At 41.0% G+C, this 26,046-nt stretch overlaps 1 protein-coding gene across 3 annotated transcripts in view; it reads right to left on the bottom strand.

Moving 5' to 3' along the window:
- The window catches only part of ARHGEF3 (Rho guanine nucleotide exchange factor 3), a 145,010-nt gene that overhangs the window by 102,177 nt on the left and 16,787 nt on the right, over positions 1–26,046 (bottom strand). The window lies entirely within an intron of this gene.

Below are 26,046 nucleotides of genomic sequence, written 5' to 3'. Positions count from 1 at the left end.
GAGGATTATGATTAGTCTCTGTTGATTCCGTTGCTCAAATGATTTCATAACTAAAAGAACTGTGAATAGGCAACAAATTCTACTGTTCTAGGGAAGGATATAACAATTGTTTTACTAGCATTTTAACATAAAAAGTAACAGGAAAAAAGAAAAAAATGATATTTCCTAATAAATATATATAATAATTATGAAATTAAAGCAAGAGAAAGAAGCATGATGTTAACTATCTCTTTTTGTGCGATAGTCTATTTGGTCTAGTCTTTGGTAGTATGTTCTGTGTTTTTGCAGTCTCCCTCTTTTTTTTTTTAGTTTAACATCTTCTTGATGCAAAATGTTGGACTTTAATTCTTCTCAACCCCAGCCACTATTGATTATTGACTAAGGATATGGTAGCTGAATGCAAAATAATATCAACTGTCTCAACAGTTGAATTTTCACTGAAAAATATCATTATGGCAAACTTTTTATTTGTTAGCACCTCCATGGAACCAAAGTCATCATAACGGTACTAGAAGATGGAAATTTCAAGAGCTTAGTTACATCCTATAATTACATCCTATTTCAGTTAGTCACAGTATGGATCTAGGGAGTCTTTCTTTCCATAGAAATTCTCCTATAGAATTTCTTTCCATAGAAATTCTCTTCAATGATTTATGTTATCATTAAACCAGCATGGCTGCATAAAGAACTCTCTGATAAATTGAAAGATAAAAAGGACAAGTATAAAAAGTGGAAAGAAGGGCACATAACTAAGGCAGAATATCAGCAAATAGCCTGAGCCTGCAAAGATGAAGTGAGGAAAACTAAGGCTCAAAATGAACTAAGGCTTGTGAACAAAGTCAACAATAACAAAAAAAGCTTCTTTCAACATGTAAAAAACAAGAAAAAAGTTGAGGAAATGATTGGTCCATTAGTGTGGAAAAGTGGCAAGAAGGTGACAAGCAACAGGGAGAAAGCAGAACTATTTAACTCATTTTTTGCATCTGTCTTTACACAAAGGGAAAAAGCTGACCAACCTATCAAAACCAGTGCCATAAAAAACAGAATAGAAACACAAGTTAAGATAGGCAAGAAAATGGTAAGTGAGCACCTGTCCAGCCTAGACGAGTTCATATCACCAGGACCAGATGGATTACACCCCAAGGTTCTCAAGGAACTGGCAGACGTGATCTCAGAACCACTGAACTATATTTTTCAAAGATCCTGGAGCACTGGGGAACTACCAGAGGACTGGAAAAGAGCTGATCTAGTTCCCATTTTCAAAAAAGGGAAAAAAAATATATCCAGGAAACTACAGACCTATCAGCCTGACCTCAATACCTGTGAAGATTCTGGAAAAGATAATCAAACAACAAATCAGCGAACACCTTGATGCAAACAAAGTCATTACTAAAAGCCAACATGGGTTTGTCAAAAACAGATCATGCCAGACAAATCTTATTGCATTCTTTGACCAAGTGACAAAATTAGTGGACCAGAGGAATGCTGTGGATATAATGCTGTGGACTTCAGTAAGGCATTTGATAAAGTAGATCACAACCTACTACTTGATAAGATAGAAAAATGTGGGTTAGACAGCATCACCACCAGATAGATTTGTAGCTGGCTGACAGGCCGTACTCAGCGTATGGTCCTAATGGAACTGCATCTACATGGAAGGAAGTGTGTAGTGGGGTGCCCCAGGTCTCTGTTCTGGGCCCAGTGCTCTTCAACATCTTCATCAATGATTTGGACAAGAGGATAGATGGGGAACTCATCAAATTTGCAGACGACACCAAACTGGCAGGAATAGCCAATACTCCAAAAGATAGGCTTAAGATACAGGAAGATCTGGACAGACTTGAATACTGGGTGCTATCTAACAATGAAATTCAATGGTGAAAAAAGTAAGGTTCTATATTTAGGCAGGAAAAACCAAATGCACAGGTATAATATAGGTGGTACCTTGCTCAATAGTAGTGACTGTGAGAGGGATCTTGGAGTCCTAGTAGACAATCACTTAAATATGAGCCAGCAGTGTGCTGCAGCTGCCACAAAAGCCAACATAGTGCTAGGCTTCATTAACAGAGGGATAGAATCAAGATCACGTGAAGTACTAATACCACTTTACAATGCCTTGGTAAGGCCACACCTGGAATATTGCATCCAGTTTTGGTCACCACGATGTAAAAAAGAGTACAGACAAGAGCAACAAAGATGATTTGGGAACTGGAAGCTAAAACATATAAGGAACGGTTGCTGGAATTGGGTATGTGTAGTTTAATGAAGAGAAGGGCGAGGGGTGACATGATAGCAGTGTTCCAATATCTCAGGGGCTGCCGCAAAGAAGAGGGAGTCAAGCTATTCTCCAAAGCACCTGAAGGCAAGACAAGAAGCAACGGATGGAAACTAGTCAAGGAGAGAAGCAACCTAGAACTAAGGAGAAACTTCCTGACGGTGAGAACAATTAACCAGTGGAACAACCTGCTTCCAGAAGTGGTGAATGCTCCAACACTGGAAGTTTTTAAGAAGAGACTGGACAGCCATTTGTCTGAAATGGTATAGAGTTTCCTGCCTGAGCAGGGGGTTGGACTACATGACTTCCAAGATCCCTTCCAACTTTTTTATTATTGTTGTTGTTGTTATTATTAATCATCACACAGTCAGCTAGATGTTCAGACTGGATTTGGCATTTTTGCCTACCTATCAAGTCCTTACCAAGGACTTGGGATAGGCAGAAGATGGTATTACAGATATCGTCACAGGATGGAAGCAGTTCCTAGTAAGGCTGCCTTTTGCAATTGACTAATGGCGAATTTGTCAATGCCAATGGTGTTGAAGTGGTGCTCCAGTTGTTTTGGGATTGCACCCAAGGCGCCTATTACTATTGGTACTACCGTTGCTTGCCTTTGACATAGTCTTTCTATTTCTATTTGTAGGTCTTTGTATTTTGTTATCTTCTCCAGTTCTTTCTCATCTATTCTGCTGTCTCCAGGCACTGCCACATCCACTATCCAGACTTTTTTGTCTTTCTTATCGACAATTGTTAAGTTGCAGATGCTTGTCTGTTTGAATTCTGAAGTCCCAGAGCAGTTTGACTTTATCATTTTCTATGACTTTCTCTATTTTATGATCCCACCAGTTCTTGCTTAAAGGCAAATGATATTTCTTGCAGATCTTCCAATGCACCATTGTTGCTACTTTGTCATGCCACTGCTTGTAGTCAGTCTGTGAGATCTTTTTGCAGCAGCTTACCAGGTGGTCCACCGTTTCTTCAGCTTTTTTGCATAGGCGGCACTTTATTATTATTGATGATGATGATGATGATGATGTCATAATGACCCACTTAATATCCGAAAGTCAACTGTGTTTTGTACTGTGATAGTTTTGTAAAAATATTCTCACAGGAAATAGAAAAAAAACTACCAAATTCACACTCCACACCTCACTTTTAACAACAAAGAAGTAAAAGAAAAACTGGGGAGAATGACTCCCTTCTTGAGATATAGGTATGCCTGAGAGAGAAAGAAAGATTCTAAATCCCTTCTTGATATTTTCCCAGCTTGGTCCATTTTCTTATCATTATCAAACATGAGACTATAAGTAAAATGTTTTATACTTTCCACCTATAGTTTTTTTTTTGCTTTGTTTCTTTGCTTGTTTACCATTCATATTCTGCATTTCTTTACTTCCATCTAGGTCACGGGTGTCAAACTCACAATGTCACGTGATGTGTCGCGACGTATCATGACTCTTTTTGCATTGCCGGCAATGTGGTGGGCCCGGCTTCACAGTATGATGAAACCAGCCCTTGGGCCGGCAATTTGACACCCCTGATCTAGGTGTTAGCCAGACTTTTGCAGCCCAGATAAATATAATTACTCCCCAAGAAAGGTCCCCAATACTTTCATGATACAAAATTAATCTACAATTCTTCAAGCATTTGTTCATTTTCTAAAACCTACTGATCAGAATTAAGACACTATTAATTATTACAATTAGAAACAGATATTGTATTTACTGCCAGGAAAGACAAAATTTAGCAAACCATAGATACTTAATGTAATATAAACTAATAGGTGACATATAAAGGCAGTCCTTGTTTAGCAAGTGCCTTGGACAGTGACCATTTGCAGTTATTGCAGTGATGAAAGAGTAACTTTGCAACCAATGCCTGCTTTTACTACTTCTGCAGCATCTCTCTCTCTCAATCATGTGTTTGCCATTTTAGTTAAATAGTACATATTGTTCTATGCTTGACCTTTTTTTTTCTTTCTCCCCTCTTGGAAAGTGGAATGACTGCCTAAACAATCTATCTCTTCCTGAACTGCTTTTCTCCACAGCATAGCACATCCATAAAATAGGCTAACCATTAATTAACAAGGAAAGGTCTGTAATTAGTTACAGCCCTCCTGCCAGCTTGCACTTCTGCCTGACACTGACAAGAACCTAATCAGTTTCACACTAAAAGCTTTTATTTACCCCCTAAGCAGCTCACAGTATGCAACTGCAAGCAGGCTAGGCAAATAGCCAGCATCAGCACATTCCTTTCTACCTGTGTTCCCCATTGTATGCCTGCTTACTCTCTTGTAATCCCCTCCTCTCCAATGAATGTAAATACAAATATAAATTGTCTTTTGGCTAATTATCTCAGCATCTGAGTGAATATTCCAAAGAATAGGAGAGTGGGGAAAAAGGGTTAAGATTTGCCCTTTTACCCAGCTTCCTGTGAGTCAAGTTCTGGAAACTCTCCTTGCTGTTTGGACTAACCTAGCTGTTTTGGACATTGAATCCTTTTGATGCTGTAAAGCACGGTGTCCAACTCAATTGTGTCACGTATTGTGATGTTTTTTGCCTGTTTTTTGCCTGTGTGGAGCCAGAGTGGACGTGGCCTCCGCATGATGCATCCAGCCTGCAGACTGCCAGTTTGACACCCCTACTGTAAAGCAAAGGAAGTAAAACTGTAAACAGAGACATGGTCATGTGTTTTTCACTTAGTGACCAATTTACTCAATCACCAGACCCAATGATAGTCACTAAACAATAACTATCTGTAGTCAGAGATTAGACATGGTATAAATGAATCATATTATGACTCAATATTAATATTATAGAGCTGATTTTGTGCATTTTAAAAGCTAATATTATTTAATGTATCCATTAATTCTTCATAGTTTGTGAGAAGTATGATTCCTAATATTCAGAATGTTTGGAAACCAGAAGGATTTATTACTGATTTACATTAAGCAACTGACTTGGCTTTGGGATAACAAGTTTAGAGCTATACTGTAAAGATTTAGAGGATTTGGGGCTTTTTTTTCTCAACTGACATTCTGACTGAGGTGTTACTCGTATGTACTAAATACATTTATTTAGAAGTTACTATGACAACAGTGATGCAGCAAGACATATTCCTGGAAGATCTAGCAGTGTCAACCAAACATTTGCAAACATTTTATGTTGTTGAATTTTATACTGAGTCAATAAACTGATCTTGCAGATATTATTGAATAAATATGCAAACTTGCTGTTTTACCAGGAAACATGAATATGAATGTAAGATACTTCAAAGGATGTAGTATTAGCCAGCAGCATAGTTCCTTAAAAGCTCTAGAAGTAAAATTAACCCTCAGCCATTGAGTTAGTTTGTATACAGATGAAATTTTAATCAAAGGAGCAGCCAGAAACCCCAGCAGTGAGGTTCTCACATTATACTTGTGTTGCTCCCTCTCAACAATTATAAAAATAACAAGAAAACAGAACATGTTTTCATTCTAAGCAAGTAAGAAATTCAATCCCACCCAAAGCTGCAATTCCAATCTAATTCATTACCTTCACCTACCATTCATAGTTGTTTTGGTCAAAAATGACCAGTCAATTTTACCTTTCAAACCATGCCTAAGTTGGTCTCAAGGTAGGAGAAGCGTGAAAGCTTACCTTACAATCACCAATTTGCCTTAAATAATACAGAATAGACTACAGAATAACAGAGTTGGAAGGGTCCTGGAAGTCTTCTACTGCAACCTCCTGCTCTAGCAAGAGACCCCATACAATTCCAGAAAATGGTTATCCAATCTCTTCTTTAAAACCTTCAGTGACAGAATGCCCACCGCTTCTGGAGGCAAGCCGTTCCCACTGATTAATTGTTCTCCCTGTCAGGAAATTTCTCCTTAGATTTAGGTTAGATGTCTCCATCCATTACTTCTTGTCTTGCTGGTGGGTGCTTTGGAGAATGCTTATAGCCTTAACAGTTTGGCACATCCGAATATAACTTTTTGTAAACACAGGTGACACATATTAGGATGATATCCTCACTTTTTAAAACATACACGAACTAGAAGTAAAAAGGATATGGCATATATTACGAATATAACATGCCAACAGAAATCTAGGTAGATTATAATAACTGAAACAAGTAGTTGACCACAAAAGTATCTACAAACAGAATTTTTTTTAAAAAAAATACAAGAAAATAGCAAAAAAAAAAATGCTTTCATAAGAAAACTTCACCTGGGTTAGGGACATGCCTGTAAGCTGCCCAGAGTAGCCCCACAGTGAGATGGGTAACAAATAAATAACAACGGCTCAATGTTGGCAGATGGTGGCCCTAAGTAATATCCTAAAAAATAACCCCAGTGAGAGGTCAAAAAGGAAAAAAAAGTCCACGTACATGTTGGGAGGGACTTGAATTTAGCACAGATTTTGCAAGAGCCTTGGTGGAGCAGTGGGCTAATGCCTCCTTAAGTAACTCCCTGCTTTCACCCACGCATTCGCTAATGGAATGAGCAGGTAGTTAAATGCACATGAGGTATCTCAGGGTGGGGAAGGCTGGGGGGGAGCTAGTGATGGAACAGGCCACTTGCTTAAGAGCACCCAAGGCTTCCCCTGACCCACTGAGTTACCTCATGCTCCTCACAATTGCTTCCCACCCTCAACCTGCCGTGCCGGGTCTCCACAGGCACTGGGACTGTGAGACTCACTCACCTTGCAAAGATCTAGCGAGTTGTCTCTTCAGCCTCTCCGCTGAGGTTTCTGTGCCTGCTCCCAGCGTGCCAAAAGCAGAACAGGGAGAGCAGGACGAGCACTCCCTGCTCGATTTCTCTGACTCACCAAGACTGCATGCCGCTTTTGGAGCAGTGGGCAGCCTCGGTGAGTCTTCCCCAAAGGCTTCCAGTCTTGGCGCGAAAAGTGTTTGCACACTGACGTTGCCTCAAAGGGGTCCCATTGGCTTGCAAACCTTTTGAGTGGAGACTGGAAGCTTCTGGGCACCGTGACCTCATAGGACTTCAGGCACCCATCCGCTTTTGCAGGCACAAAAAATCACGGCAAAGAGGCTGGAGAAGAGACAGCTCGCTAGATCTTCGCTGGGTAAGTGAGTCTCTACCGGCCCAGTGCCTGTGGAGAGGTAGGAGAGGGAATAGGTAGGTTGAATATTGCAGTGCCTCTACGATTGTTCATTAGGGCGAACGATTGCCATGATGCCGCAACATTCGTAACCTCAGGCCTGTGTCATAAGTACTTAGGGGGGGTTATGTTGCAACTTCAAACGGTCGCTAAGTGAATTGTCGTAACTCGAAGATTACCTGTATTATGCTAAGCCATTGGTTGTTGGGTATAAACCACTGTTAGTTGACTCACTCAAGCCATAATGACTGGCTCACAGAACATGCCTTGCCTAAAACAGAACGGAGCTGACCATGATTTATGAACACAGTTAGTGTTGACAGGGCATCATGCTTCCCACAAGCAAAAACTTTGCTAGTGGGAAAGTGGCAAGGAACAAGGGAGTGTTGGCAATCATACTAATTTATACCAGGCTTGCCATTGACTTGTGGGAACCTGTCAGAAAATGCTGAAAAGGGGCGTTGTCTTACCTGAACGCCTTTTCTCAGCATAACAGATGGAGAATCCACGAATGGGACATACCAAAGCTGCCCTGTCCCTATGGGAGGGAATCAGTCTGGGTCTGTGTCCCACCCTGTGGCACTACCTGTTGCAGCACTCTCCGGCCAAACGAGGCGTCTGCAGAGGCAAACCTATCCAGTTTATAATGCCTCACGAAAGAGGAAGGCGAGGACCATGTTGCCGCCCTACAAATGTCCTCAATGGACGCCTGTGTCACTCAAGCCGCAGAAGTTGCAGCACTAAGAGTGGAGTGAGCAGTGATACGCCTGGGAACTGATAGGGAATGAGATTGGCACGCCCCTGCAATATAAGCCCTGATCCACTTGCCTATAGTGGAGGCAGAAACCTTCCACCCCATAGTAGAGGGTTGAAAGGAAACAAAGAGGGCTTCCGACTTGCGAAAAGACGCTGTCCACTTAATATAGTGACGCAAAGCCCTGCGTACGTCCAGATTGTGCCATTGCCGTTCCAAGGCAAGAGATGGATGAGGACAAAAGTCTGGCAAAGTGACTTCCTGCGCTCTATGAAACAAGGTATTGACGTTAGGAATAAAGGAGGGATCCAATTGAAGGACCACCCTGTCAGCATGAAAAAACGCATAAGTCCTGTCTGACAGAGAGAGCTGCCAATTCAGAAATGCTCTAGCCAACGTGATGGCTATCAAGAAGGCCACCTTAATTGTCAAGAACTGCAGAGTATAGGTCCTGATGGGTCCAAATGGAGGAGAGGTAATGGCCTGCAAGACCCGTGACAAATCCCAAGAGGGATACCAGTGAACCACTGGAGGTGTGGTGTTGGTCTCTCCTTTGAGAAATGAGCGTACCATAGAATGTTGAGCCAATGCCTCTGAATTACCCCAAGTAAATACGGTGGAGAGAGCTGCTACTTGTCAGCGGATGGTATTAGATGCAAAGCCTTTGTTAAGCCCCAAGATCCTCGGGATAGTAATAGCCGAAAGATCTAACTGTTCTTATCACACCAACTACAGAAACTCTTCCAAGTGGAGTCATAGATCTTGTTTGTTGTAGGCCATCTGGAGGCCTGAATCATTGTAATTACCTCCAATGAATAAGACTCATGTGTCAGGAGCCACCGTTCAAGTGCCAGGCGGTCAACTGGAGCCACTGGGGTTCTGGATGATGCAGAGCTCCCTGGCTGAGTGGAACGCGATCTGGAGGAATCCTCCATGGGGGAGAGATTGACAGCCTCACAAGGTCGGCAAACCATGGCTGTCTTGGCCAGTGTGGTGCAACAAATATCATCTCCGCCCGCTCTTGCAGTAACGTACGGATGACTGCCGGGATCAGAGGGAGAGGCAGAAAGGCATACAGCAAGCCCCTGGGCCAAGGGCTGCAGAGGGCATCCGTCCTCATTGCCCCAGAGAGGGGAACCGAGAGGAAAACATCGGGAGCTGGGAATTCGCCGGAGAAGCGAACAGATCCAGTACTGGCCAACCTAACCTCTCCGATACCGCCTCGAACAGACCGGGATGGAGGACTTATGCTTTGATTGTGGAGGAGTGTTGGGGACACTGTGTGAAGCCTGAGGTGCGGTGTTGTCTGCCATCATAATTGGGAGATATCTCAGTGGAATGCTGAGAGGGATCTCAAACAGAGGAGCAGAGTACTGATCTGAGGCTGTGTGCCACTCCCAGGGATCAATAAGTACTCTATGGCAATGGTGGCTGCAGGCCCAACTTAATGGACAAGTGGCACACCTGCAAAGCTCCTGATGGCCTTAAGACTAGTTGAAGCACCTTTGGAGCACAGGTCAAGTCTACTGTGGCGACGGATCACCTCGGTGATAACAGCCAGCTCACATGTAGAAACCTAGTGGCGACAGATCACCTCAGTGATAACAGCCAGCTCACTAGTCCTAGTTGGTGGCAGCAAGGCCAAGAATGGCACGGCCAGCACACTTCTTCTGTTGGAATGGACAATGAGACAGCTAGGTTGAGGCCTAGAGCTATAGCTGAAGCCTCCTTTACTTGACCATCCACTTTGAAAGGTTTTGGGCAAGGCAAACAATGATTGTGCTACAGTCAGAAGGGATCTGAACTCAGAACCCTCTGCAATGATTGTGAGAGGAGCTTGAAAAAGGACCCCTGCGAACTGACCAGAAGCTCAGGGACCAACTTCCCTGAGCTGGAAGGCAAGGTAAGCACCTTTGAAGTCTGTGGTTGTTTTTTTGGGGGGGGGGCTGAAATCTCCCCCCCCTTCTCAGAAGCTAGCCAAGAAGGCTGCACAAGCCTTTTCAGAGGAAAAGCAATGTGATCATGGCACCCAAAATGGTGGCCGCTACTGCTGATAGTGAAAAAAGAGAAGCAACCTGTCCTTCCGCCTTAATTCAGGAGAGAAGGCAGGCAGTTCTGAGAGTCTTCGCGTGCCTCTGATGCTATCAGCACGCCTAAAAAGGCAGCTTAAAAAAGGCTTTCTGACCTCCTCTCGGCCAGCTGCTGGTAAGCTGGAATTCAAAATGGTGGCCGCAACTAGCGTGCCACGAAAGAACAGCCCGGGGCTTGTGAGAGAAAGATAAGATCCTGAAAAGAACTACAGCGAAAGCTATCTAATTGAAGAATCCAGGAAGGGGAAAAAATATATACAACCTGCTTAATTACTCAGAAGAGATGACTCAGCAAGATTCTGGGAGCCAAAATTACCATGTCTATTCTGGGCACAGTCGTGACTGGGAGGTGTCCTGGCTCAGGAGAGGCGTGGCAAGTTTGACTGACTTAGTCTAATTGGGCAGGAAGACAGAGTTAACCCCATTCATGGATTCTCCATCTATCATGCTGGAGAATGTGGATCACATGGTTGTGGTCAACTATGGCAGTGCAGTGGCTGTTAAATAGTGTGGTCTGGACCGTGAGGGAACAGATGACAGTCGGGACTCAGTAACACAGCTTTTATTCAGTTCAGAACAAGACAAATGGAGCCCTCTTAGAGCCCCTTAAATACTCTAGCCGGTGTGCTCCTGACCAATCCCTGCATTGGAATATCCCGCCGAACGCTGGACAACCAATCAGAGCGCACGCTGGCGCCACCAGATGATGTCAGTACGGCCGAGCTGTCAAATTACCTCAACTATGTATACAACAGTGGCAAGGGCGGGATATAAATGGGATTAAAATAAATAAATAAATAAATATTGAAGTGGCAAAAAAATCCCCCAATTTTGTTTCTTCAGGAGTAATGAGTCCCAGAATTCTGTAAATTAGTCCATTTGAGGTACCTTTGTTGATCCATGTTTTGCCCTATAATGCAGCATTTTGCCCAAATGAACATATCAAACAGACACAAAACTATATAGACTTTTAGTAGTATATGGATTTTACTAAAGTATACAAAGTATGACATTTCACTTTCACAGATAGCTTTATGGCCTAAGACATACCTGTATGAAATTCTTATGTATGGAGACACACACGAACACACACACACACACACACACACACACAAACAAACAATTTGTTTTTCCACTACTGAAAATGACAAAAAATACCTATTTAAGCAGAATGAACCAAGTATGTGTGTCTATGGCAAAACAAAGCTTTCAAGGCAGGATTTCGAAGAGGCAGAGGAACTAGAGATCAAATTGCTAACATACGCTGGATCATGGAGAAAGCTAGAGAGTTCCAGAAAAACATCTACTTCTGCTTCATTGACTATGCTAAAGCCTTTGATTGTGTGGATCATAACAAACTCTGGCAAGTCCTTAAAGAGATGGGCATACCAGACCATCTTATTTGTCTCTTGAGAAACCTATATGCGGGCCAAGAAGCAACAGTGAGAACTGGACACGGAACCACTGACTGGTTCAAAATTGGGAAAGGAGTCCGGCAAGGCTGTATACTGTCGCCTTGCCTATTTAACTTATATGCAGAGCACATCATGAGAAAGGCAGGGCTAGATGAATCAAAAGTTGGAATTAAGATTGCCGGAAGAAACATCAACAACCTAAGATATGCAGATGATACCACTCTAATGGCAGAAAGTGAAGAAGAACTAAAGAGCCTCGTGTTGCGGGTGAAGAAGGAGAGTGCAAAAGTTGGGTTGAAACTTAACATTAAGAAAACCAAGATCATGGCATCCGGCCCTCTCAATTCCTGGCAAATAGATGGGGAGGAAATGGAGGTAGTGACAGATTTTATTTTCCAGGGCTCCAAGATCACTGCAGATGGGGACTGTAGCCAAGAAAATTAAAAGACGCTTGCTCCTTGGGAGGAAAGCCATGGCAAATCTAGACAGCACACTAAAAAGCAGAGACATCACCCTGTCAACAAAAGTGCGTATAGTCAAGGCTATGGTCTTCCCAGTTGCAATGTATGGCAGTGAAAGCTGGACCATAAGAAAGGCTGAGCGCCAAAGAATTGAAGCCTTTGAACTATGGTGCTGGAGAAGACTCCTGCGAGTCCCTTGGACTGCAAGGCGATCAAACCGGTCAGTCCTAGAGGAGATCAACCCTGACTGCTCTTTAGAAGGCCAGATCCTGAAGCTAAAACTCAAATACTTTGGCCACCTAATGAGAAGGTAGGACTCACTGGAGAAGAGCCTAATGCTGGGAAAGATTGAGGGCAAGAGAAGAAGGGGACGACAGAGAATGAGGTGGCTGGATGGAGTCATTGAAGCAGTAGGTGTGAGCTTAGATGGACTCCAGAAGATGGTAGAGGACAGGAAGGCCTGGAGGAACATTGTCCATAGGGTCGCGATGGGTCGGACACGACTTCGCAACTAACAACAACAATATAGAATCTGTACACTAATGTATAAAGAGATTCTTTTACCATATCCATTCTTATGAACAAAAATCACACAAACAGAAATGATAGCCTGATTCACACAACAAATTAAATTATCATGCAATTTGCTTGTTTTGGTTGAGTATGTTATGTGAATTAAATCTTTTACAGTCTGTATACATATCAAGTTTAGCATGAAGTGTACATGTCAAAGCAAGTTTCCATTTATGCTACACCACAATTCTGCACTGACAACAAAATAAGAATGATACAAGTTTAAAGAAAACAGGGCAAGCTTACCCTAAACACATTAGAATCAAGTATGCTTCTACTGTTAAAATCAAATGCTTATATAAAAAGCATCTTAAGGGGTTCAAATCACTAAGCTTTCAGTACTTTAATGCTTAGTGACTAAGCTTTAGGTTGTTCAGTACAGATATATGGACTAGGAAACTACCTAATAATGGGAGATTATTCAAACATTTCCATAACTCAAATCCACAGCTTTTAGGCATCTCAGGAAAAGGTGTAATGTGTTAGATGCCTCACCAAAAGCACGATGGCTAAAATGACTTATGCTAACTGAAAAGAGATTTCCAGCTGGGAATTCGACAGGTTTTCAAACTCTTGAAGCTTCCTAACCACAACCCACTACCTCCCAAGAGTGGCTAAAAAGGGGCTGATATACCACTGGACAAAAGAAGCATCTTGCACAAATTAACAGAAATAGTTCAACCCCCCCCCCTTTTTCAGAACCAAGTATTTAAGATTAATAACTGAGGAAACATCACAACTTTTTTATGGAAACTATGAGCTGGTTTACCCCCAAAGAAGACAACTTTAAATGAATTTTGTAGGAGATGACCAGCTGAGCCCGAGGGAGGGGTAAAGCACGTCATCAGACTTGAGTCCCTTCGCACCCACAAAAGATCTAAGTCCAGCCCACCTTGAATTCCACTGAATTTTATCTACTGCCAATTTGCTTTGATTGTAAATAGTTCAGATTCTTGTAGAGAATGTTAGCATGAAATAAACCTGTATTATTTCAACAGTCTTGGCTCCTGGTTTCCTGCGCTTCACAAATTTAAAATGATTCTCCCAAAGAAAATTATGCAAGAAAACTTTTTCAATCAGCAAATCTTAGGTAAAACATCCATTTTAAAATTAATTATTAGGGCAAAATCCTGGTCTTCCTTCTAAGTAAGAACAGTACTGTATTCAGAAAATTAATACATAGTATTATAAAAAACTAATCTTGGTAAATACCACCCTCTGGTGTTCAAACTGGCTAGGTCTTCATTTTCACAAAGGATTGTCTCCTGAGAGAAAAAGAATGGCTCACAATGCCTTTTTTTTTTAAAAAAAAATGCTTCTTTGTTGTGTTATTCTGAAGTATGTGCTTTGCTGCCTTTATTTCAAATTCTTTATTTGTAATGTTGGCCAAGATTTGTTATTTCTGACACACACAAGTCTGTATATGCTGTCTCCACTTTTATGACTGGTGACCAATGCAGAATACACAAGGAATTTCCTTCTTCTGAACAAGACAGGACATTCTATAAAGGTTTGAAGCATGTGGGAACAATATTCTTTTTCAGAATACTGTATATTCAGTTTGAGGGGTTGAGATATTTTGGTCACATGTATTATACTTCCCAGAATTTTTCTTATCAGGCTAGCTTAATATGGTTTCTTTGTATCTTCTGTATTTCAAAACCTGACTTTTTCTGTCCTTTTGTTTTAATTTGTTATAAATTTAAGATACAGTGGTACCTTGGTCCTTTTCAGTAATTCATTCCAGAGGACATGCCAAATACTAAAACCAATGGGAACAGAGAAAACCATGTGACTTACCACGTGACCTGCTATTTCAGCCGGAAGAAATAGCAAGTCATGGGGCAGGCATCATCAACAACTTCTTTCTTACATGTTGACTACCAGGAGAAGGACAAGTGCCAGGATAAGATATCTGCTTCAAAACGTGTCAAATATCAAATTTGACAAGCAGTCAAATGCTGAGGTATGACTGTATTACATTTATTAAACATTAAATTAGATGCAAATTCTGTTAAGAATTGAAATATGCTGATATGTTTATTATTTATTTATTTATTTTATTACATTTATATACCGCCCTTTCCCGAGGGACTCAGGGCGGTTTACAGGACAATTAAAAACCAAAAATACAAAAGTTAAAAACCAAATTTAAAAAAGATTAAATTTATCCCTGTATAAATAAAACCCCAATTAAAATAAATTAGTCCTCAGCCTGGGCCAGAGAGCTCGAAGAGCCAGGTCTTCAGGCCCCGGCGGAACGAACGGAGGTCGGGGGCAGTCCTTAGCTCCACTGGCAGCTGGTTCCAAAGGGCAGGCGCCCCCACAGAGAAGGCCCTATCCCTGGGTGTTACCAGCCGGCAATCTCTTACCGGTGGCACCCTGAGCAGACCCTCCCTGTGGGAGCGCACCGGACGAAGGGAACTTGATGCCGGCAGTAGGTGTTCCCTCATATATCCCGGACCCAAGCCATGTAGGGCTTTATAGGTCATCACCAGCACCTTGAATTTCACCCGGAGGGCAACCGGAAGCCAATGCAGCTCGCGGAGTAGAGGTGTTACGTAGGAGTATCGGGAGACCCCCATCACAACTCGCGCGGCCGCATTCTGCACCAGTTGAAGCCTCCGAGTGGTCCTCAAGGGCAGCCCCATGTAGAGAGCGTTGCAGTAGTCCAAACGGGAGGTCACGAGCGCATGAGTGACTGTGCGTAGGGCATCTCGGTCCAGATAGGGTCGCAACAGTTGAGCAGTACACATTGTATTTTCATATTAATTGCAATTAAATTGCAACAGGAGCATGAGTATGAGTAAAATTATCACAAGGAAGCAACACATCTATATCGTAAAGATAATAGAAGCTATTATTAGCAGGCAAATAGTAACTTTAATATTGTCAAACTCTCAAGGGAAGACCCTAATGATGCTTCATCTAGAACCCTATCTTAAGTTATCTTTGCAACTTGATAATTATTTCAAAAATGACTCATACAGCATCTGTCTACACCAGGGAAATACAGGTAGCCCTTGTTGAGCAATCACAATTGGAACCAGCAACTTCGTTGTTGAGTGAAATGGTTGCAAAGTGTGCTTCTGATCCTACTTTAGTTTGCCTTTGCTTTACAAACCTATGAAGGTCATAAATGCGAGAAATGGTCACAAAGTTACTTTTTCATCACTGCTATAACTGCATAGGTAAAGATAAAGGTTCCCCCGCACATGCGTGCTAGTCGTTTCCAACTCTAGGGGCCGGTGCTCATCTCCGTTTCAAAGCCGAAGAGCCAGCACTTGTCTGAGGACATCACCATGGTCATGTGGCCGGCATGACTAGACGCCAAAGGCGCACGGAACACTGTTACCTTCTCACCATTGTGCCTATTTTTCTACTTGCATTTTTACGTGCTTTCGAACTGCTAGGTTGGCAGAAGCTGGGACGAGTAACAGGCGCTCACTCTGTTACGCGGCACTCAGGATTCAACCCGCCAAACTGCTGACCATCTGATCAACAAGCTCAGTGTCCTACAGTTGCTAAATGAGGCAGTTGCTAAACAAGAACAAAACTGTAGTTAACTATTTAAAATATGCACACCCTTCATGGACCAGACAGAGAATGGAAGAAATGATTTGGTGCATTGATTTGCTTTATATACAACTTCTGGACTGTAACTTCTGCCAAATAATACACTGAAAGCTAAAAAATATTGTTTGTCTAACACATCCCCAGATCTATGACAGTTACTAATGGGGCTGCTGACTCTTTCATTTTAGTACTTTATGCAGTTACCTGAGATTTTGCTTGGGTTAAGCCTCACAAAGCCTCACAACAGAAAAGAACAGAAACTAATCTGTAAATATTCGTCATTTAGATCCTTTGGGGAGGCATTACCACTTATGGATATACAGTAGCTCAGTCTAGCCAGAAACCCTGAAATTGATTTTTTTTAATCAGAAGTAAATTTAGAGCACTTTACTGACTTTGTTCAATGACAGAGCATTAAGCATATATTAAAGCAAATATTATTCAGGATTGTTGTTCCAAGCTTCTTGTTCTTGTTCCCATTCCTCAGTGTGTTTTAAACACATGCAAAATCACAACTTGATCAATATTTCATGACAATAATTACTGCTTTTAAAGTATATTTAGCACAAATCAGAGCTTTGCTAAGCACACATTTAAACCAACAACTTGCTATGCCTGTGCAAATCCTTTGAGAGAAGTGCTACAGTATGCATAACCTTTCTTTTCAAATAGCTCAGGCAAACATTTTTTATCTTTTATCTCTCAATTTGAATGGCTGCTTCAGAAGTTGCTCCTCACTGCTGCCATACTTTGTGAAGTGCTGCTTTTGAATGATTTACACAGCCCTAAGAAGCACAGCCCAGAATGCTAATTATTTGGAAAGTTATTTGCTATTTTCCTCAACTGCTATTAATTCATATTCCAAAGAAACAGGCCCATTTAATCTATAATAAGACAATTACACATTTATACTTGGGCATATAAATTGAGATTAGAGAATATATAGTTTTAAAATAAATTCCCATATTAGATAAAAGGCCAGAATGTTGCATTATACAACTAGATAAAAGGTACCGTATTTTCCGGCGTATAAGATGACTTTTTAACGCATGAAAATCTTCTCAAAAGTTGGGGGTCATCTTATACGCCCAGTCGCCTTATACGCCGGAAAATAGTAAATCTTCGGGAGCAGAGACGTTAGTGGAAATGGACAAATCCAGCGCTCGAGAATGGCGAAAGATGGCGTCCTCATAAATAAACCGACCAGCCCAACCGAGGCTGAGGCTCCAGCTTACCGGCGTCCTAGGGCAGCAGACCCCTTTTTTTTGGGAAGGGAGCAGGAGTCAAGCGCGTGCCAAGCCTCCAGCGCTCGGCAAGCACGAGAGCTCAAGGGAGCACAGGAAGCCAGGCGGAGGCTGACCTGACATGTTCGCGTGGAGCTGAGCTTCACCCGACCCTGGGAGTTCGACTTCAGGGCATTGTGCCGTGGCCAGACCTACAGCAACACCCGCCTGGGAAGGCGCAGCTCGGGAATTGCGGCAGGTAGACTGCAGCGGAAAGCTGGCGCTGGGGCTTCAGCAACCCGGGGTCGCCCCTCCGCCCTGAAGTAGAAGGTGGCCTTTTGAAAAATAAATATTATAATATGTGCGGGGGGGTTTCCCCTTTATTTCTTTTTCCCCTTTCTGTATACTCCAGCGATAACTTATGCAAGTGAAAGGAGGAAAAACCCCAAGTTTGCATTTTCTTGGAAAACTTTAGAAAAGCACAGCAAAATGCAGGGGAGGGTAAAAGGGCTTCTCAATCTCAGTGCCACGCAGGGCTCCTTCTGGTTTCTAGTTACTTGGAAACTCGGGGCTTTCTTTGAGGGAATCTCAAACTTGCGGCGCAGGGCTGAGCCCGTTTCTTTCACCACCACCACCCGCCCTCCGCCGCCCTTTTCATTAACTAACCTATGGAAAGAACCGCCTTCTTTCAGACCTGGTGCCTTCCCGAAGTGTTGGACCACAATGCTCGTCGCTCCTGGCCGAAACAGCCAGCGTGTGTGGCTGAAGTAGAAGGGGGTGCCAACGCGAGAGGAGATGAAGTTTAGGCGAGGCAGAGCAAAGGTGATCTCGAGGCCAAAAGCTCTTGATAAACCTTCACCTAATTGAGAAGCAGCCCTGACTTCCTACTTACCCGTATTTTCCGGCGTATAAGACTTTAACCCATGAAAATCATCTCAAAAGTTGGGGGTCGTCTTATACGCCCAGTCGTCTTATACGCCGGAAAATACGGTAGTCATTCTAGAAGTCAGCATCTCCATACTCATGTAATGTATTTCAAATTGAACAAGAAATATTCTTATTAATCATTTAACACTTAAGAAGGATGTTTACTATGCTTAATTTCATGTTATTAATGAGGACTGCTTTGGTGCTAATTAGAAGGATTTAGTGGTAATTCCCTTGCTTTCTTAAAAATGTTGAGAATGGAAAGAGTATATGAGAGAATCTAAAGAACTACTTCCTGTACATGAGTTACTTCATATATACCCAAGGTCTTAATCATGTATAATAAAAATTGCGGATTTCACTGAATAGAAAAACTTAACGTTAATTAGAAATCTGCTTTCAGACATTTTAAGAAGTGATCAGTATAGTATTTAGGAACATTTAGACGCACTGATGAGATTGATGCTCAGCAAAGTTGGCTAGTTCCTTGGTATGCTCATGTCCCAAGGGCAATGAGGCAAGCGAGAAAACAGTCAGAACAAAGGTAGAGAAAAATTCATTACAAGTCTAAATTGGCATGACTACCAGCCCAATTACAAGATATATTCTTTGGCAATTTTTCTCTCCTCACTATTTCATCCTATTAAATGTATTGACCACTAGGAGGCACAATGTGACCCATTTTGTCCTATATCAGACTTCTTAAAGGTAAAGGTAAAGGTTCCCCCGCACATGCGTGCTAGTCGTTTCCGACTCTAGGGGCCGGTGCTCATCTCCGTTTCAAAGCCGAAGAGCCAGCGCTTGTCCGAGGACGTCTCTGTGGTCATGTGGCCGGCATGACTAGACGCCAAAGGCGCACGGAACGCTGTTACCTTCCCACCGTAGTGGTCCCTATTTTTCTACTTGCATTTTTACGTGCTTTCGAACTGCTAGGTTGGCAGAAGCTGGGACAAGTAACAGGCGCTCACTCTGCTACGCGGCACTCGGGATTCGACCCGCCAAACTGCCAATTACAAGATATATTCTTTGGCAATTTTTCTCTCCTCACTATTTCATCCTATTAGATGTATTGACCACTAGGAGGCACGATGTGACCCATTTTGTCCTATATCAGACTTCTTAGGCATAGGCAATCAGATGTTATTCCTGGGAATTGAACTCAGGGACCTTTGCACTTCAGATGACTATAAATAATGCCTCAGCTTTATCAGTGAGTGATAAATATCCTAACAGTGAGTGATATAGTAGTCCTCAGATGTTACATTATGTCATGTCCCTGTTACAGGTAGTAGTCCCAAGTACAGGTAGTCCTCGACTAAAACTATTGGTTTAATGACCATTTAAAGTTACAATGGCATAGAAAATAGTGACATTACTGTTGCAGCATCCTCATGGTCACATAATTAAAATCAAGATGTTTGGCAACTGGCATGTATATATGACAACTGCAAGGCCTCGAAATCATGTGATACCTTGTGTGACCTTCTGACAAGCAAAGACAATGGGGAAGCCATATTCACTTAACAACCATGTTGCTATCTTAACAAGTGCAGTGATTCACTTAACAACTGTGGCAAGAAAGATTGTAAAATGGGACAAAACTCAAATAACAACTGTCTTGCTTAGCAATGGAAATTTTGGGCTCCATTGTGGTCATACATCCAGGACTACCTGTAGAATGAAATGGATCATGTAATGCTCATCTCCTGGTGGTTAAAGTAATAGAAAGAACAATTAATCAGTAGAACAACCTGCCTCTAGAAATTGTGAATGCTCCAACACTGGAAGTTCTTAAGAAGACACTGGACAACCATTTGTCTGAAATGGTATAGGGTTTTCTGCCTAAGCAGGGGGTTGGACTAGAACAGAGGTCCCCAACCTTTTGCACACCAGGGACCAGTTACATGGAGAGAGATTTTTCCTTGGACCAGAGTGGGCGTGATTTTGTGTTCTGCCTGCATCCTGTGGATGGGACTTTCCTTGTTTGTGTGGACCAGTTGCTGGCATGCCGTGGCCCGGTACTGGTCCACAGACTGGGGGTTGGGGACCCCTGGACTAGAAGACCTCAAAGGTCCCTTCCAACTCTATTATTACTGTTATTATAAAGCACCAGACGGGATATGTATTCTGTAAAAGGAGAGAAATTCCTTCTTCCTCAAGATGAATGGTGATGGTGGTAGAGGAAGCCTTATAAAATTCCATATGTGGGGGCAGGACACAGCATAACATAGAAGTATTTAGCAAGCATGCAATACCATGAAAAGATTCAGTTTTTCTCAAGGAAGCCAATAAAAGCTAATCTAAGCAGAATACTTACTTCAACAATTTTTTGCAGTCAAAATTGAATATTATTTTCACATAAGTCTTAGATTTATTTCAGTTTCAATTTGCCTCTGGGACCTTGCATTTTCACACAAAGCCTATTTTTCAGATATGTCTGTGTGTGTATGAATCTGAGATCACCTTTGGACGGTCATCATTGTGTTACCAATAGAACACAATGTTTTGTATTGCTTTCTGGGCGTGCACTACAAAATCTGCTATGCTGTGTGACTCATCCTCTCCATGTGAAACCTCAAATCCACTGAATTTTTGCCCATTTTAATTAAGCAACTTAAGGTTTCAGTATCTAAGGCAACTGAATCAAATAGATCAAATCTATTCCTTCCAGGGATACAACACAAAGAGAAAAACATTAAATAGAAAGTGAAGTTATCCTATAGAAGCCTTTTATATAAAGTGACAATTACTGCTCTACTACACATTCTGTGACATCCAGAAAGCATGAAGATGCTCTTTTATTAAGTTTTCATTGGGAACTTTAGGAATTACATCCATAAGTAAATCATTCAAGGCTTTTAAGAAGAGACTGGACAGCCACATGGTGTAGGGCAGGCATGTCAAACTGCCAGCCCGGATGAGTCACACCGAAACCATGCCCACCCTATTGCCGGCAATGGGGAAAAAGTTGCACAATGTCACAAGTTTGACATGCCTGGTGTAGGGTCTCCAGCTTGAGCAGGGAGGTGGACTAGAAGACCTCCAAGGTCCCTTCCAACTGTATATTATTATTATTATTATTATTATTATTATTATTATTATTATTATTATTATTATTATTATTATATATCATCATCATCATTATTATTCTCTTGTCAACTCCCTGTGACTCAAAGCATCTTCTTATGAAATCACCAATAGGCTCATAGGAAGACCACAGCCATATAAAGAGAACCTAAACTGTATCAACCTGACCCATCTACAGCAGGAAAGGGTGAGATATGGCCCTCTAGAAAATCCAAGTCCATCTTTCACTAGACAGCAAAGCTAGTGGTGATAGATTATGGGCACTGTAATCCAATAAATCTAGAGAATCATAGGGGATTACTATTGTATTTTTTCAAGAGTTTAAAATGCAAGAACAATGTGACTTTAGTCAACTCTCCTGCTTACATACACTGCCTACCCACAAATATGATTCCATTCCTGCATATTCTCAAAATAATTTCAAAGGAATCAGAAAGGAATAAAGGCATACTAGGAACATATACTATCACTCTACAAGGAATAAATATGGTCCTGTTAATCTTAATAACCTTACTGTGGTGATGTAAATATTAAATGGGTTTTTAACCCATCAGAAAAAAAGATCATTGATCTTGCCATTGGCTGGTCCAGGTAAATTCTTAAAAGATTATGCAAAAAGAAAATTGTTCTTCTATTAAATTATTACTACTTCCTGGAGCTAGAAGCTATTCTTCTCACTAATCGTGTTTAAGGTTTATGTTCAAAAATATTCAAAACAACGCAAAAAGCCTAGCTAACTAGCACGGCTTAATTATCTCTGCAATTCTCCTTGTGTAAAAGCTCAGATGCATAACAGATGTTTCAGTGCATTACATTTCGTATGTTGGGCTGACTGAACCCATACACAATCTTGCTTAATACTGTTGACAAATAATAGAATTTGCCTCTAATAGTTCAAATAATTGCAGAGAAACCACCTCAGAAATTTGTTTGAATTAATCTTCCTTCACACCTACTTCTTCAATGTAAGATTCTTTCTTATAGAACACCCTAATAATGCCCTCTTAATTATCTGCTCTCCAAGGTTACTGAGATAGCATTCAGGCAGCTGCTGGCAGTTTCTCTTTCACAATTCTGATACTCAAGATGGGAAATTGTATTTGTCTGTGACTGAAACAATGTGTCAACATTTGCTCTTTGTTAGGATGGTTAGCTTGGGTTTGTCTGGGCTTAATTCAGAGTTGTAAATATCACACTAAACTAAAGAGCAACTGGCACAATTTGTGAATTCTGTGAAAATTCTGAGGCTCTTTTAAATATTCTTCTATGTGAGGTCCTCTAATTAATTGGTAGAGACAGGAAGACATTCTAAAGAGTTACACCCAGGGTTTTTTTCTCATAGAACGCTCAGAACGGAGTTCTGGCACCTTTTTTGGATGGAACCTTGTAGGGTAGGCAAGGCGGGTTGTATGACATGTGTGAGTTCCAGCACCTTTTTCTTTTACAAAAAAAGCACTCGTTACACCTACTCCACAAAATGGCACTGTGACATCGTCATTTATTATTTGTACATAAGACAATTGTGACCAAATCAACTATAATTGTATGGATTACAGTTGTTGCTTAAGCAGGGATGGATAAGGGTAACTGTTAATATGCTGAATTACTTCCTTATGGCAAAAAAATAATATGTTTAAACAAAACATGGATAGAAAAACATTATATGAGATGAATATACATTTATGTATTTTTAAGATGCTCACAGGAAAGATGCTTGGAAAGAGACAAATTTGCCTTTAATAGAATTATGACAAAAAATCACTTTGGTGTATTATCTAAACAAGTGTTTCCCCATCGGTTCAATTGTAAGATGTGTGGACTTCAACTATTGGAATGCAGGATGTTGCATGCTAACAGGAGAACTCTAGGAGTTGAACTCCACACATCTTAAAGGTGCTGAGGTTGAAAAACACTGATATAAACAATATTAGGAACAATATGATATATTAAGCAGACTGATACTGATAAGGCATATCACTGCTTGTAGCTAAAATATACAGTATATGCCTTGGAATCTCATAATCTTGAGTAGGCTACTAACTGAACAAACAAAAATAGATTGACAAAGCAAAGAAATAACCAAATTTTGGTTCAAAGTTGTTTTGCTGATTCAAAGGAGGGCGGCATTAATTTGCAATTCCAGTTTTTCCTGTTATTCCAAGTTAGAGTTTATTAACATGAACTAAGCATAACTATTATTTCTAATTCTCAGTCCATGCTCAGGATATAAAGAGAACATTAATGGACAAAATATGATTAACTTGTTTTGAAATAATAGATGATACATGAACCTTTCAGCTTTTTCTCATCTGTTTAGAAAATCTGTACCAAGGTTCACAGTTATATAAAACTTTCTACAACACTGGAGCTGTTAAAGAGAACAAAAAATATCTGTAACAGTGATCTTCAAACTTGGCCCTTTTATGACTTCTGGACTTCAACCCCCAGAATTCCTCAGCCAGCGTGCCTGCTGAGGAATTCTGGGAGTTGAAGTCCACAAGTCATAAAAGGGCCAAGTTTGAAGACCCCTGATCTTATAAGAATATGGAGACTGTGCTGGCTTGAAGTCCACACTATGCCGAGTTGAAGTCCACACTATTTCACACAGTTGCCAAGGTTGAGAAACACTGATCTATGGTTAGGTCAGGTTTCTATAGGTCTAACATTCACGCCTAAACTGAGTGTTATACTTGTACAAAGGGACTCATTGGTAAAAGGTCAGTACTAATTAAATGTTTATTCTATAGCTGCTTAAGGGTCAACAAGATTTAGGCTTTGTATACATGTCCCTCACAATGGGATGAGCAAATTACTATTCTAGTTTATAATGCCTTGGTAAGAACATACTTGGAATATTGCATCAGTTTGGGTTGCCATGATATAAAAAATATATTGAGATTCTAGAAAGAGCGCAGCGAAGAACAACAAAGATGATTAGGGGACTGGAGACTAAACCACCTGAAGAACTGGATATGTCTAGTTTAATGAAGAAAAGGACTAGGAGTGACATGATAGCAAGTGTTCCCGTATCTCAGGGGCTGCCACAAAGAAGAGGGGGTCAACCTATTCTCCAAAGCACCTAAAGGCATGGCAAGAAGAAATGGATGGAAACTAGTCAAGGAGAGAAGCAACCTAGAACTAAGGAGAAATTTCCTTAGAACAATTAACCAGAGGAACAAGAAGTTAGTGCTCCAACACTGGAAGTTTTTCAGAAGAGATTGAACAACCATTTGTCTGAAATGGTATAGGGTTTCCTGCTTGAGCAGGGGGATGGACTAGAAGACCTCCGAGGTTATTTCCAACTCTGTTATTCTGTTTCTGTTAATAAATCTTCTTATAGTAAAAGTTCCACAACATACAGTCACATCTTTAAACCATATTGATGTTTGTAGCAACATATTAACAATCTAATGAGTATTAAACCAAAATACTTATTATCCTTAACCACTTGTTAGTATGAGATATTCCAGACTTTTTATATAATTAATAAATAATCACGTTAGTCATACTGTTTATTTAAAAAAGAACTTCCAGTTGGGAAAGGGATTAGTTGAATTTACAATGACATTTTTTGTTAATTACAGGGATTTCTTCTTTTTGTCACAGCTCTATTATTGGCAAGCAGAAAAAGTGATTTTATCTTTAATTTATAGTGCTTTAGAGTGATAAATTATTGGACAAAAGTTGAGAAGGCAGACAATAAGGCATTCCTTTCTTCTTCTGTAGGAAGCTTCCTAAGGGAACTAAAAGATAACGGAGCTGAATCACAAGCAAAAGTAAAACAGAAGGTGTTTTATCACTTTAAAAGCTCTTTTTCATGATTTACAGAATTTTGGAATGAATCAATTAATGTGAATAAAAACCTTCATGAATTGTGTGAATCAGGGCAGCTTGGAGCTGAAGCAGACACTTTATGCTTTAAATTAGAAAAAGGCAAAGTTAAAACCTCAATCATTGATTTGCACAAACCATGAATTACTCAGCTTTAAAATAAACAACATGCCATGGATGTTGAGGCAATGCTGAAATCAAATAAAGATATTCAGAAAGAAAGATTTAACAGTTCCAGTTTCTCATGTAGCCCTTGGCAAAATTAATGGCCCACCCTGGACTAAATGAATTCAACTGTTAGATGGCACACCGGATAGGCAACCTTCTCAGAGACTGGAGGTCAGGGTAAGTGCCAAATCCAAACCAAGAACACTTTCAGAGATCAGAGAAGAGACCTGTTTTACTGGAGCACATGGGAAGCAGAAACTCCAGATGAAGAATAAACTTCATAAAAAGAGCAAAACTATTTGTCTTTGCACTAACAGTAAGATAAGTGCTGAACCTTGGTTCAGAAGCCAATAGGTACTAAGCAGATGTCCTCCTAAATCTTTAAAGGTTGTACTTGGGAGTCCAACATTAGTCAGGACCACCTACTGAAGAAAGTGACATTTTCAATCAGATTCCTTTAAGATATTTTACTCTGCTTTGTGGAGTCTCCTATTTTGAATGCGTCTATTAATTATTTCAAGGAATTTACCCCTCTTTTTTATTTCAAGTTTTTTCATC

Source organism: Vipera ursinii (assembly GCF_947247035.1).
Source record: "Vipera ursinii genome assembly, chromosome: 2".
Lineage (NCBI taxonomy): Eukaryota > Metazoa > Chordata > Lepidosauria > Squamata > Viperidae > Vipera > Vipera ursinii.
The sequence above is the reverse complement of the archived record's forward strand: the minus strand, read 5'-3'. Positions and strand labels throughout refer to the sequence as shown.